Raw genomic sequence first — 14,943 nt, 5'->3', positions numbered from 1 at the left:
CAGAGAATCAAGATGTAGAATCAGTCTGTGTGGAGCTGTAGAGCGAAGGAGCACCAAGGGGCAGAAAACATTGGTGGGATTTGTCTATAGGCCTCCAAACAGTAGTGGTAGTTTAGTGGATGGCATCAAACAGGAAATTAGAGATGCATGTAGCAAGGGTACTAAAGTAATCGTAGGTGATTTTAATCTACATATAGACTGGCCAAACCAAATTAGTAGTAATACTACGGCAGTTGAATTTCTGGAGTGTGTATGAGATGGTTTTTTTTAGACCAGTATGTTGAGGAGCCGATTCGGGAACAGGCTATCTTAGATTGGGTATTGTGTAGTGAGAAGGGGTTAATTAACAGTCTTGTTGTGCAGGGTCCTTCAGGGAAGAGTGACCATAACATGATTGAATTCTTTAAGATGGAAAGTGAAGTAGTCCAATCCAAAACCAGGGTCCTAAATCTAAACAAAGGAAACTCCGAACGTATGAGGAATGAATTGGCTATGATAGATTGGGAAGATTCATTAACAGGCATGATGGTGGATAGACAATGGCTAACATTTAAGGAACGAATGCATGAATTGCACCAGTTCTATATTCCTTTCTGGTATAAAAACACAAGGAAAAGTGGTCCAACCATGGCTAACAAAAAAAAATTAAGGATAGTATTAGATCCAAAGAAGAGTTATACAAAGTTGCCAGAAAAAGTAGCAAGCCTAAGGATTGGGAGCAGTTTAGAATTGAGCAAAAAAAGGACCATGAGATTGATTTAAGAGTGGAAAAAATAGAGTATGAAAGTAAACTTGCAAGGAACATAAAAACCGACCGCAAAAGTTTCTACAAGTACATAAAAAGAAAAAGATTAGTGAAGACAAATGCAGGTCCTTTACAGACAGAAATGGGAGAATTTGTAATGGGGAACATGGAAATGGCAGAACAATTAAATAAATACTTTGGTTCTGTCTTCACGGAAGAGGACACAAATAACGTCTCAGAAATGCTAAAGAACCAAAGGTCTAGTGAGCAAGAAGAATTAAAGGAAATGATTATTAGTAAGAAAACAATGCTGGAGAAACTAATAGGACTGAAGGCAGATAAATCTCCAGGGCCTGATGATCTGCATTCCAGAGTACTAAAAGAGGTAGCCATGGAAATAGTAGATGCATTGGTTGTCATCTTCCAAAATTCTATAGATTATGGAACAGTTCCTGCAGATTGGAGGGTGGCAAATGTAACCCCACTATTTTAAAAAAAGGAGAGAGAAAGAAAATTGGGAACTACAGACTGGTTAGCCTGACATCAGTAGTGGGGAAAATGCTGGAGTCTATTATAAAGGATGTGATAATGGCACACTTAGATAATATCAATGGGATTAAACAAAGTCAACATGGATTTATGAAAGGAAAATCATGTTTGCCAAAGCTATTGGAGTTTTTTGAGGATGTAATTGATAGAATAGATAAGGGAGAACCAGTGGATATATTGTATTTGGATTTTCAGAAGGCCTTTGATAAAATCCCACATAAGAAGTTAGTATGCAAAATTAAAGCACATAGGATTGGGGGTAATGTATTGGCATGGATTGAAAATTGGTTAACTGACAGGAAACAGAGTGTGAATAAACGGGTCTTTTTCGGGGTGGCAGACAGTGACTAAAGGGGTACCACAGGGATCGGTGCTTGGGCCCCAGCTATTCACAATATATGTAAATGATTTGGATGAGGGAACCAAATGTAATATTTCCAAGTTTGCTGACGGCACAAAACTAGGTGGGGTTGTGAGGAGGATGCAAAGACGCTGCAAGGCGATTTAGATGGGTTGAGTGAGTGCGCAAACACATGGCAGATGCAGTATAACATGGATAAATGTGAAGTTATCCACTTTGGTAGGTAAAAACATAAGGACAAAGTATTATTTAAATGGTGATGGCTTGGGAAGTGTCGATGTACAGAGGGACCTGGGTGTCCTTGTACACCAGTCATTGAAAGCAAACCTGTAGGTGCAGCAAGTAGTTAGGAAGGCAAATAGTATGTTGGCCTTCATTGCAAGAAGATTTGAATACAGGAGCAAGGATGTCTTACTACAGTTATACAGGGCCTTGGTGAGACCGCACCTGGAGTATTGTGTGCAGTTTTGATCTCCTTACCCAAGAAAGGATATACTTGCCATAGAGGGAGTGCAGCGAAGATTCACCAGACTGATTCCTGGGATGGCAGGACTGTCGTATGAGGAGAGATTGGGTCAACTTGGCGAGTAGTCACTAGAGTTTAGAAGAATGAGAGGGAATCTCATTGAAACGTATAAAATTCTGACTGTTTGGATAGACTGGATGCGGGGAGGATGTTTCCCCTGGCTGGGAAGTCTAGAACAAGGGGTCACCAGTCTCAGGATACGGGGTAGGAAATTTAAGACCGAGATGAGGAGAAATTTTTCACTGAGGGTGGTGAACCTGTGGAATTATCTACCACAGAAGGCTGTGGAGGCCAAGTCACTGAATACATTCAGAGGGAGATAGATAGATTTCTAGAAACAAAAGGCATCGAGGGGTATGGGGAAAAAGCAGGAATATGGTATTGAGATAGAGGATCAGCCTTGATCATATTGAATGGAGGTGCAAACTCGAAGGGCCGAATGGCCTACTACTGCTATTTTCCATGTTTCTACCTTCGACCTTTGTGTCATTGGGAAAATACTGGAGTGCATTATTAAGGAAGCAGTAGCAGGACATTTGGAAAAGCATAATACAGTCGAGCAGAGTTGACATGGTTTTATGAAAGGGAAATCATGTTTGACACATTTGCTGGAGTTCTTTGAGGATGTAACGAGCAGGGTGGATTAGAGGGAACCAGTGGATGTGGTGTATTTGGATTTCCAGAAGGCATTCAATAAGGTGCCACATAAAAGGTTACTGCACAAGGTAAAAGCTTACGGGGTTGGGAGTAATATATTAGCATGGATAACGGATTGGTGCTGGGCCTCAACAATTTACAATCTATATTAATGACTTGGATGAAGGGACCGAGTGTAATGTAGCCATATTTGCTGCTGATACTAAGCTGGGTGGGAAAGCAAGTTGTGAGGTCGCAAAAAAATCTGCAAAGGGATATAGACAGGCTAAGTGAGTGGGCAAACATTTGGCAGATGGAGTTTAATATGGGAAAGTGTGAGGTTATCCACTCTTGACAGGAAAAATAAAAAAGCAAATTATTGTTTAAATAGTACATCATAGGCAGTACATCATAGGCAGTCCCTCAATCAAGGAAGAATTACTTCCACTCTTAAAATGAGTTCTTAGGTGGCATGGACAGTCCAATACGAGAAACACAGTCTCTGTCACAAGTGGGACAGATAGTCGTTGAGGGAAGGGGTGGTGGGACTGGTTTGCCGCATGGAGACCTGGGCGTACTTGTGCATGAAACACACAGTTAGTATGCAGGTACAGCAAGTAATCAGGAAGTCAAATGGAATGTTAGCCTCTATTACAAAGGGAATGGAGTATAAAAGCAGGGAAGTCCTGCTACAACTGTACAGGGTATTGGTGAGGCCACACCTAGAGTACTGCTTACAGTATTGGTCTCCTTATTTAAGGAGGGATATACTTGCATTGGAGGCAGTTTGTGGCTGGTGTGCAACGCCCACCACACTTTTTTTTAAAAATCCACGCACAGGCATCTTCCACCATTCAACATGTAGTTCGTTCATTGAAACACCTGTGAACTCTTCCCTTTTTGGCGTGGAAGCAAGTCATCCTCAATACAAGGGACCGCCTATGATGATGAGTTCAGAGAAGGTTTATTAGGTTGATTCCTGAGATGGAGGGGTTGACTTATGAAGAAAGGTTGAGCCGGTTCGGCCTATACTCATTGGAGTTTAGAAGAATGAGAGGTGATCTTATTGAAATGAGGTGAGGAGGAATTTCTTCTGAGGATTGTAAGTCTGTGGAATTCTCTGCCCCAGAGAGCTGTGGAGGCTGAGTCATTGAATATATTTAAGGTGGAGATAGACAGATCTTTGAGCGATTGAGAGTCAAGAGTTATGGGAAACATAGAAAATAGGTGCAGGAGTAGGCCATTCAGCCCTTCGAGCCTGCACTACCATTCATTGAGTTCATGGCTGAACATGCAACTTCAGTACCCCATTCCTGCTTTCTTGCCCTAGTAGTAAGGACTACATCTAACTCCTTTTTGAATATATTTAGTGAATTGGCCTCAACAACTTTCTGTGGTAGAGAATTCCACAGGTTCACCACTCTCTGGGTGAAGAAGTTTCTCCCCATCTCGGTCCTAAATGGCTTACCCCTTATCCTTAGACTGTGACCTCTGGTTCTGGACTTCCCCAACATTGGGAACATTCTTCCTGCATCTAACTGTCTAAACCCGTCAGAATTTTAAATGTTTCTAGGAGATCCCCTCTCATTCATCTGAACTCCAGTGAATACAAGCCCAGTTGATCCAGTCTTTCTTGATATGTCAGTCCAGGATCCCGGGAATCAGTCTGGTGAACCTTCGCTGCACTCCCTCAATAGCAAGAATGTCCTTCCTCATATTAGAAGACCAAAACTGAACACAATACTCCAGGTATGGCCTCACCAAGGCCCTGTACAGGGAAGTGGAGCTGAGTCATGATCAGATCAGGCATTATCTTGTTAAATGGCGGAGCAGGCTTGAGGGACCAAATGGCCTACTCCTGCTCCTATTTCTTGTTATGTTGTGTCCTTGCAAACTACCGCCCCACCTCTAATGTGCTGTTCATCTCAAGTTCTTGAACGTGTTGTTCCCTCTCAAATCTATGGCCATTGTTCCTGGAACTCCATATTTAAACCTCTCCATTCGCCTTTCTGCCCCTGCCACAGCACTGAAATGGTCCTAATTGACGTCACAAATGATATCCTATGTGACTGTGACCATGGTGCACTATCGCTTTTTGAGGGAGCAGCGTGCAGCAGCCTGGCTCGGAAATCGGCGCGGTCCTGGCCTGCAAGACCATCAGCAGGCTGGGGCCATTGGAGGGAGCAGCGGCGGCAGCCAGGAAGTCGGTGTGGTCCCGGCCTGCAAGACCATTAGCAGGCCGGGGCCATTCGAGGGAGCAGCATGTGGCAGTATACCACTGCAGGGAGCAGGAGGGCGACGGCTACGAAGCGTGGTCGCTAATTGCAGTGTGGGCAGGCACAACAGGAGGGGCGAAGGAGCAGCCAGAGTCTGTAGAGGAAAATGACTGGGGCCCAGAAGAGGCGAGGGCCCAGGGGCAGCACAGGCGAACCCACACTGCGATATGTGTGCGTGCTCGATCTGTACAGCAGAACTGGTCTCCAGTTAGTCTTGGGTAATCCTTGTCACTGGACCAAGACCTAGCTCTGTCATGCGCGTGTGGTGGCTGGTATACAACGGCCACCACACGTTAAAAAAATCCAAGCACAGGCATCTTCCACCCTTCACAATGTAGTTCGGGATCTGGAATATTAGGTCCTTCATTGAAACACCTGTGAACTTATCCCTTTTTGGTGTGGAAGCAAGTCATCCTTGCTTCAAGGGACTGCCTCTGATGATGATGCACTATCGCTCCTTGTCCTTCTGGACCTCTCTTCAGCCTTTGATATGCTTGGCCACATCATCCTCCAACACCTTTCCCTGTTGTCCGGCTAAGTGGGACTGCCCTTGCCAAGTTCCACTTTTATCAATCCAGTTGTAGCCAGAAGCCAGAGAATCTCCTGTGATGGCTTCTCTTTATGCCCTGCACCATTACCTCTGGAGTTCTCCAAGTAACTATTCTTTGCCCCCTGCTATTTCTCGTCTACATGCTGTCCCTCTACGACATAATCCAAAAAACTGGCATGTATGCTGATAACACCCAGCTCTATCTCTCCACCACCTCTATCAACCCGTGTTGTCAGACTGCTTTTCCGGTCCTGGATGAACTGAAATTTCCTCCCATTAAAGATCTGGAAGACCTCTATCTCTTCTCCTTTAAAACCCCCTTTGACAATTGGGAGAGACCAAATCAATGCGGGTGCAAATCAATCCTTCCCGACCACCACCCCTCCATAATCTCTGTCTTATGATTCACTCTCTACCTTCTGCTCTAAATACCCAAATTGCCTTTGATGTGTTACGCCGTGTTCAATACTTCCTCGCCGTAGTCAAAACCCTAACTCAACTTATATTTCAAAGCACGACTGCAAGATACCTGTACCACCCACCCACCGAACATCAACATCACGTTCCGCACAAAGCGCGGCCGCCCCGAGCTAGCGATGCTGTACCACGTGATCCAATGACGCGGGGGGGCGTGACCTGCTGCGCTGAGCTCTCGCGATCTCCGGCCCGATCTCGTGCGATTGGCCGTCAGCAACAATCAGCCCTTGTGGTAAGTTTGTAAACAGCGTTAAACGATAATCGAGGTTGCCCGTGCTTCTTGTGATAATGATCGGGGTGGCGTTTACTTTTAAAATGAGCTCTGGTCACGGGTGAATGTGCGGCGAGCGGGTGTTGCGGTGGGTGTGTTCGCAGAGATTATTTGTGAATATGGCGACGCTCCCCGGCCGCTGGGTCCTGGGCTGGGATTCGAGCTCACTTCCATTCTGGGCATCTTGAGCGTGTCTCTGATTTGTGATCATGGTGGTGTTGTATTACAGACATATTTGTATGAGTTGAATGGTCTGAGCTATTGGGAATCCGGCCTGTATCTCGTTTCCTCGGAAGTAGACTGTCAGTATTCCTGTCATCAGCACTGTTGCAGTGAACAGCGAGCTAGGCAGGTGTTAATCAGCGCAATTCATACAACTGGTTATACCAAAATTCACTGTCTCTTGATTATCAATATTCGAGGTAAAATCCTGCACCTCAAAGCAAAAGAATTGCTATTAATGTTGTAACTTGGTTGAGCGCATGAGGAAATTAAATTTCAGAGTCCAATGGTGGATATTTCATATGCCTTAAGAACATAAGAATTAGGAGCAGGTGTAGGCCATCCAGTGTCTCGCGCCTGCTCCGCCAGATTCCTCAGATAAGGAAACCAAAACTGTGCACAGTATTCCAAGTGTGCTCACCAAAGTCCTAGAACATAAAAACTTCCTTCCTCTAGCCCACCAGGCCAAACCTCCTCGGAGGTTTCCCCCTGCCTGAACTCGCATCTTTCTCCAGTTTCTCTCCGATCTCCCCTCCTTGACCTCTCCACGCTCATAGTGTCCATGAGACCCACTTCCTGCTCCCTTGACCCTATTCCCACCAAACTGCTGACCACCCAACTTGCTTTTCTGGCTCCCATGTTAGCTGACATTGTTAATGGTTCTCTCTCCCCCTCTTCAAATCTGCCGTCATCAGTCCTCTCCTCCAAAAAACAACCCTTGACCCCACTGTGCTTGCATGTTGCCGCCCCATCTCCAACCTCCCTTTCCTCTCCAAAGTCCTTGAATGTGTTGTCGCCTCCCAAATCCGTGCCCATCTTTCCCGGAACTCCATGGTTGAATCCCTTCAATCTGGTTTCTGCCCCTGTCACAGTACCAAAACGGCTCTCTTCAAAGCCACAAATGACATCCTTTGTGACTGTGACAAAGGGACAAAGGTAAACTATCTCTTCTCGACATATCTGCAGCCTTTGATACGTTTGACCACTCCGTCCTCCTCCGACGCCTCTCCACCATCATCCAGCTGGGTGGGACTGGACTCGCCTGGTTCCATTTTTGTCTGTCTAATTATAGCCAGAAAATCACCTGCAATGGCTTCTCTTCTCACTCCTGCATGTTACCTCTAGTGTCCCCCAAGGATCTATCCTTGGCCCCCTCCTATTTCTCATCTATATGCTGCCCCTTGGCGACATCATCCGAAAACACAGTGTCAGTTTCCACATGTACGCTGACGACACCCAGCTCTACCTCACCACCAGTTCTCTTGGCCCCTCCATGGTCTCTAAATTGTCAGACTGCTTGACTGACAACCAATACTGGATGAGCAGAAATTTTCTCCGGTTGTATGTTGGGAAGAACAAAGCCATTGTCTTTGGTCCCCACCACAAACTGCGTTCCTGAGCCACCGACTCAGTTCTACTGCCTAGCATCTCTCTGAGGCTGAACCAGACTGTTCGCAACTGAGGTGTCAAATAACATGAGCTTCTAGCCACATATCCGTGGCATAATTAAAACTGCCTATTTCCACCTCCGTAACATTGCCCGTTCTGCTCCTGACTCAGCTCATCTGCTGCTGAAACCGTTGTCACCTCTAGACTTGATTATTCGAACGCACTCCTGGCTGGCCTCCCACATTCTACCCTACGTAAACTTGAGGTCATCCAAAACTTTGCAGCCTATGTCGTAACTCCCACCAAGTCCCGATCATCCATCACCCTTGTGCTCGCTGACCTACATTGGCTGCCGGTTAAGCAACGCGTCAATTTCAAAATTCTCATCCTTGTTTACACATCCCTCCATGGCCTCGTCCCTCCCTACCTCTGTAATCTCCGTCAGCCTCACAACCGCCAGAGATGTCTGAGCTCTTCAAATTCTGCCCTCTTGAACATCCCTGATTATAACTGCTCAACCTTTGTTGGCTGTGCCTTCAGCTGCCTGGGCTATATGCTCTGGAACTCCCTCCCTAAACCTGTCCGCCTCTCTACCTGTCTTTCCTCCTTTAAGACGCTCCTTAAAACCTACCTCTTTGACCAAGCTTTTGGACATCTGCCGTAATTTCTCATGTGGCTCGGTGTCAGATTTATTTGATTTGTCTTATAACACTCCTGTGAAGCACCTTGCGATGTTTTACTATGTTAAAGGCGCTATATAAATACAAGTTGTTGTTGAACGTAAGAAATAGGCCATACTGCCCCCCGAGCCTGCTCCACCATTCAATAAGGTCATGGCTGATCTGATCTTGGCCTCAACTGTACTTTCCTGCCTGTTCCCCGTAACCCTTAACTCCCCTATAGCTCAAGAATCTGTCTATCTCAGCCTTGAATATATTCAATGACTCACCCTCCACAGCTCTCTGGGGTAAAGAATTCCAACGATTCACGACCCTCTGAGAGAAGAAATTTTTCCTCATAGAATCATAGAAGTTTACAGCACAGAAGGAGGCCATTTCGGCCCATCGTGTCTGCGCTGGCCAGCAAGAGGCTATCTAGCCTAATCCCACTTTCCAGTTCTAGGTCCGTAACCTTGCAGGTCACGGCACTTCAAGTGCCCATCCAAGTACTTTTTAAATGAAGTGAGGGTTTCTGCCTCTACCACCCTTTCAGGTAGTGAGTTCCAGACCCCCACAACCCCCGCAGGATCTTATACGTTTCAATAAGATCAGCTCTCATTCCTCTAAACTCCAATGAGTATCGGCCCAACCTGCTCAACCTTTCTTCATAAGACATCCCCTTCATCTCAGGAATCAACCTCGTGAACGTTCTCTGAACTGCCTCCAATGCAAGTGTATCCCTCCTTAAATAAGGAGACCAAAACTGTACGCAGTACTCCAAGTGTGGTCTCACCTATGCCCTGTACAGGGCTTTCTTACTTTTATACTCCATCCCCCTTGCAATGAAGGCCAACATTCCAATTTCCTGCTCCTGCTTGCAATAATTCACCCAAAATATTGACTAAGGGAAAACTGGATGTCCCAGTGATTTGTGTCTTGGAAAATGTCAAGTAATGATCTGGGTGTTCAGCTGCCCGAAGTCAAGACCTTTAGTCGTGTGAGGAGCAAGGCCGGGGGATCTAGTGTGGAGGAACTGGCCAAGGACGGGACTGGCCAGGGCTTTGATCTATCCACTCCCGAGAGGTGGAACTACCTGTAAGACACTCACTGTCTAGACAGAAACAACTTGCTTCACAGACTGTTAAGAAGACAGGAATTTGGAGCAGGAGTCGGCCAATGGCTCCGCTCGAGCCTGCTCCGCCATGGCTGAACTTCGACCTCAACTCCACCTTCCCGCCTGATCGCGCATCTCTCGATTCCCTCAGTGTCCAAAAACCTATCGATCTCAGCCTTGAATATACTCAACGACTGAGCCTCCACAGCCCTCTGGGGTAGAGAATTCCAAAGATTCACCACCCTCTGAGTGAAGAAATTTTTCCTCATCTCAGTCCTAAATGGTCGACACAGCACGCCCCATAGACCTTCACGGCCAATGAAGTAGTTTTCATAGAATCATAGATATTTGCAGCACGGCAGGAGACTATTCGGCCCATCGTGTCCACGCTGGCCGACAAGAGGCTACCCAGCCTAATCCCACTTTCCAGCTCTGGGTCCGTAGCCCTGTAGGTTACGGCACTTCAGGTGCACATACAAGTACTTTTTAAATGTGGTGAGGGTTTCTGCCTCTACCACCCTTTCAGGCAGTGAGTTCCAGACCCCCACCACCCTCCCCCCAATTACTTTAAATCTATGCCCCCTGGTTGTTGACCCCTCTGCTAAGGGAAACAGGTCCTTCCTATCCACTCAATCGAGGCCACTCAATTTTATACACCTCAATCAGGTCACCCCTCAACCTCTGTTCCAAAGAAAACAAACCCAGCCTATCCAATCTTTCCTCACAGCTAAAGTTCTCCAGTATTAACGTAGGGAAAGGTTGCTCCCAGCAAGCTCCCACAAACAGCTGCGTGATAAATAACCAGATAATAGTTTCTTTTTCCTTCTGGGCTCATGTGTCAAGAATGGCCTTTGAGGTAAAATAGCAGAGGGAGGTCGGGCAGTTCCTCTGGTCCCAGGTCCATCAGGCGAGGGGGGCGCGGGGGAGACAAAGTTTAAGCAGCAAGTGAAATACTCATCTCCACCTTAAATGGGCGATCTCTTATTCTGAAACTATGGCCCCTAGTTCTAGATTCCCCCACGAGGTGCAACATCCTCTCAGCATTTATCCTGTCAAATGCCCTCAGAATCTTATGTTTCAATAAGATCACCTCTCACTCTTCTAAACTCCAATGAGTACAAGCCCAACCTGCTCAACCTTTCCTCATATGACAACCCCTTCATCCCAGGAATCAACCCAGTGAACTGCCTCCGATGCAAGTATATCCCTCCTTAAATAAGACAAAAACTGTACGCAGTACTCTAGGTGTGGTCTCAGCAGCGCCCTGTACAGTTGTCGCAAGACTTCCCTACTTTTATACTCCATCCCCCTTGCCCCTTGCAATAAAGGCCAACATTCCATTTGCCTTCCGAATTACTTGCTGTACCTGCATGCTAACTTTTAGTGTTTCATGTACGAGGACACCCAGATCCCTCTGTACCGCAGCACTCTTTAGTTTCTCTCCTTTCAAATAATATTTTCCTTTTTTTATTCTTCTTACCACATTATACTCCATCTGCCAAATTTTTACCCGCTCACTTAACCTATCTATGTCCTTTTGCAGATTCTTTGCGTCCTACTCACAACTTGCTTTCCCACCTAGCTTTGTATCGGTAGTAAATTTAGCTACAATACACTCGGCCCCTTCATCCAAGTCATTAATATAGATTGGAAATAGTTGCGGCCCCAGCACTGATCCTTGTGGCACCCCACTAGTTACAGTTTGCCAACCGGAAAATGACCCATTCATCCCGACTTTCTGTTTTCTGTAGTTAGCCAATCCTCTGTCCATGCTAATATATTACCTCCAACACCATGAGCTCTTGTATAGTAACCTTTTATGTCATCATCATAGGCAGTCCCTCGGAATCGAGGAAGACTTGCTTCCACTCCTAAAGTGAGTTCTTTGGTGGCTGAACAGTCCAATACGAGAGCCACAGACCCTGTCACAGCTGAGACAGTTATTCGTCGGGGGAAGGGGGGGTGGTGGGACTGATTTGCCGCACGCGCCTTCCGCTGCCTGCGCCTGACCTCATCATGCTCACGTCGTTGAGATTTGAAGAGCTCAATGCCCTCCCGGATACACTTTCTCCACCTAAGGCGGTCTTCGGCCAGGGACGCCCAGATGTTGCGCTTTACCAGGAAGACTTTGAGGATGCCCTTGTAACGTTTCTGCTGCCCACCTTTGGCTCGTTTTCCATGAAGGAGCTCCGCATAGAGCAATTGGTTAGGGAATCTCATGTCTGGCATGCGAACTATGTGGCCTGCCCAGCGAAGCTGATCGAATGTGGTCAGTGCTTCAATGTTGGGAATGTTAGCCTGGGCGAGGACACTGATGTTGGTGCGTCTGTCCTCCCAGGGGATTTGCAGGATCTTGCGGAGACATCGTTGGTGATATATCTCCAGCGACTTGAGGTGTCTTCTGTACATCATCCACGCCTCTGATCCATACAGGATCTTTAAAAAGGGGGACAAGTCCGACTGCGGCAACTACAGGGGAATCACCCTGCTATCAGCCACTGTGAAGGTTGTCGCTAGAGTTCCCCTCAACCGTCTTCTCCCTGTGGCTGAGGAGCTCCTCCCGGAATCACAGTGCAGATTTCGTCCCCTAGGGGGCACAACGGGCATGCTCTTTGCAGTGCGACAGCTGCAGGGAAAATGCAGGGAGCATCACCAGCCCTTATACATGGCCTTTTTTGATCTTACAAAGGCCTTTGACACTGTCAACCGTGAGGGCTTATGGAACGTCCTCCTGTTTTGGATGCTCCCAAAAGTTTGTCAACATCCTTTGCCTGCTCCACAACAACCTGCAGGCCGTGATCCTTACCAGCGGATCCATTACAGACCCAATCCACATCCGGACTGGGGTCAAACATGGCTGTGTCATCGCTCCACAACCCTCTTCTCAATCTTCCTCGCTGCCATACTCCACCTCACAGTCAACAAGCTCCCCGCTGGAGTGGAACTAAACTATCTTTTATATGGCACCTTATTAAATGCCTTTTGGAAATCCACATACAATACATCCACTGGTTCCCCTTTATTCACCCTGCTCGTTACATCCTCAAAGAACTGTAATAAATTTGTCAAACACAATTTCTCTTTTATAAAACCATGCTGACTCTGCTTGATTGTGTTATGATTTTCTAAATGTCCTGCTACTACTTCCTTAATAATGGATTGCAGCATTTTCCCAATTGTAGATGTTAGGCTAACTGGCCTATAGTTTCCTGCTTTCTGTCTCCCTCCTTTCTTGAATAGAGGCATTTCATTTGTGGTTTTCCAATCTGCTGGGACCTTTCCAGAATCTAGGGAATTTTGGACGATTACAACCAATGCATTCACTATATCTACAGCCACTTTTAAAATCCTAGGATGCAGGCTGAGGGGACTTGACAGCCTTTAGTCCCATTAGTTTGCCTAGTACTCTCTAGTGATAATTGTTTTATCCCCCTGATTTCTACTATTATTAGGATGCTTTTAGTGTCTTCTACTGTGAAGACAGATACAAAATATTTGTTTAAAGTCTCTGCCATTTCCTTGTTTCCCATTATTAATTCCCCAGTCTCATCCTCGAAGGGACCCACATTTACTTTAGCTACTCTCTTCCTTTTTATATACTTGTAGAAGCTCTTACTATCTGTTTTTATATTTCTTGCTAGTTTACTCTCAATCTATTTTCTCCCTTTTGTTTTATATACAATAAGAGTAAGACTTCCTTAGGCTTGTACTCCAACCCCCTTGCAATAAAGGTCAACATGCCATTTTCCTTCCTAATTGCTTGCCGTATCTACATGCTAACTTTCTGTGTTTCCTGTACGAGGACATTGAAATCTCTCTGAACACCAACACTTCATAGTTTCTCACCATTTAAAAAATATTCTGTTTTTCTACTCTTCCTACCAAAGTGAATAATCTCACATTTCCCCACATCATAGTCCAATCTGCCACTTTATTGCCCACTCACTTAACCTGTCTATATACCTTTGCAGGCTCTTTGTGTCCTGCTCACAGCTTACTTTCCCACCTAGCTTAGGATGTATAAATGCTGTTTTTGTGGTTTTTCATATTGCATAGTTTCAAAACTCCAAAAGTTAAGTCTTTATGTTTTGCTTGTTGAGTAGCTCTGGTGTAGGGTAAAGTTCCACAGTGCAGGACACGACCACCCAGTTTGGAAAAAGATAAATCAAGAACAGTGGTTAGGTGATCCCAAGCTTGGTCTTTACATCTTGTAGATTGTAGATAAAGGAAAGACAAAGGGATAAGTAAAGAGCTCCACAGTTTTGAGAGTCTTGGAAAGAATGAGTAAGAGCAGGAGGCAGTACAACATATTAAAGTTAGAGACAAGAGGAGGAAGAGTTTGTCGAACAGTGTATTTGGAGTTTAGAAGGAACAAGGAAGAAAGGTTTATGGCAACACTGAGCTGGAACCATAATACAAAAAAAGATTAAAAAGCTTGTGACACGGAGAGAAAGCCTCTTTTGTCCTGCCCAGGTGTGAAAGGGGTGATAGAAGAAACTCTCCAAATATGGGAGCAGTATTGAAGTCTTGGACGTATTTGGACTTTGAAGGATGTTAAGTGCTGGCATGATAGAGAATGTTTGGCATGATAGAGAAATCAGGTGTCTACAATTTAAGGAGATGTTGGGACATCTATTTGAGGTCAGAAGAGACAGTGCAGTCCAATAATGTCCACAGATGAATAAGGACAGTGGGTGGAGGCATCACAGGTAAAGATGTGGTAGCTGTAAATTATACTTGCCAGAGACGTGAAAAAGCTATAGTTGAAGAATTGAAAAACTATTTTTGTTGCTCCTTTGAAGGCCTTGGAGGAGATCATAACATAAGAAGCCAGCTGTTGGACTGCAAGAGGACTGATGGCAAACTCTGAATGTGCACACTCTTAAAGAAAGTTGATGAATGCAGAATCAAGATCATCATTAAAAAACCATGGATAGGGTTGGATGATGAGTGGAAGTCATTGATCTGAAGGTGGAACTGAATAGGAGAGAGAACATAGCCCTGGGAATTCTTGCTTTAATGGAAAGGAGTCAGAGAATGAGTAATCAACTACATCACAGATGGTGATTTGAGAGGAAACTAGACAACCATAAACATATCTTTGATGGGAGGCCATATAATGGTAACAGGAGTGCATGGTGGCAGATTTTGTCAAAAGCTTTGGAATT

The 14,943-nt window shown here is 45.6% G+C and overlaps 1 protein-coding gene across 1 annotated transcript in view; it reads left to right on the top strand.

Annotated features, from left to right (window-relative positions):
* The first annotated feature begins 6,310 nt into the window (after positions 1–6,310).
* Positions 6,311–14,943, top strand: part of atf2 (activating transcription factor 2) — a 158,543-nt gene continuing 149,910 nt past the window's right edge. The window contains exon 1 of the mRNA XM_070875749.1: positions 6,311–6,352. The gene's annotated coding sequence lies outside the window, so the exon portion shown is untranslated. The remainder of the gene's footprint in view (positions 6,353–14,943) is intronic.

Source organism: Pristiophorus japonicus, chromosome 3 (assembly GCF_044704955.1).
Source record: "Pristiophorus japonicus isolate sPriJap1 chromosome 3, sPriJap1.hap1, whole genome shotgun sequence".
Lineage (NCBI taxonomy): Eukaryota > Metazoa > Chordata > Chondrichthyes > Pristiophoridae > Pristiophorus > Pristiophorus japonicus.
The sequence above is the reverse complement of the archived record's forward strand: the minus strand, read 5'-3'. Positions and strand labels throughout refer to the sequence as shown.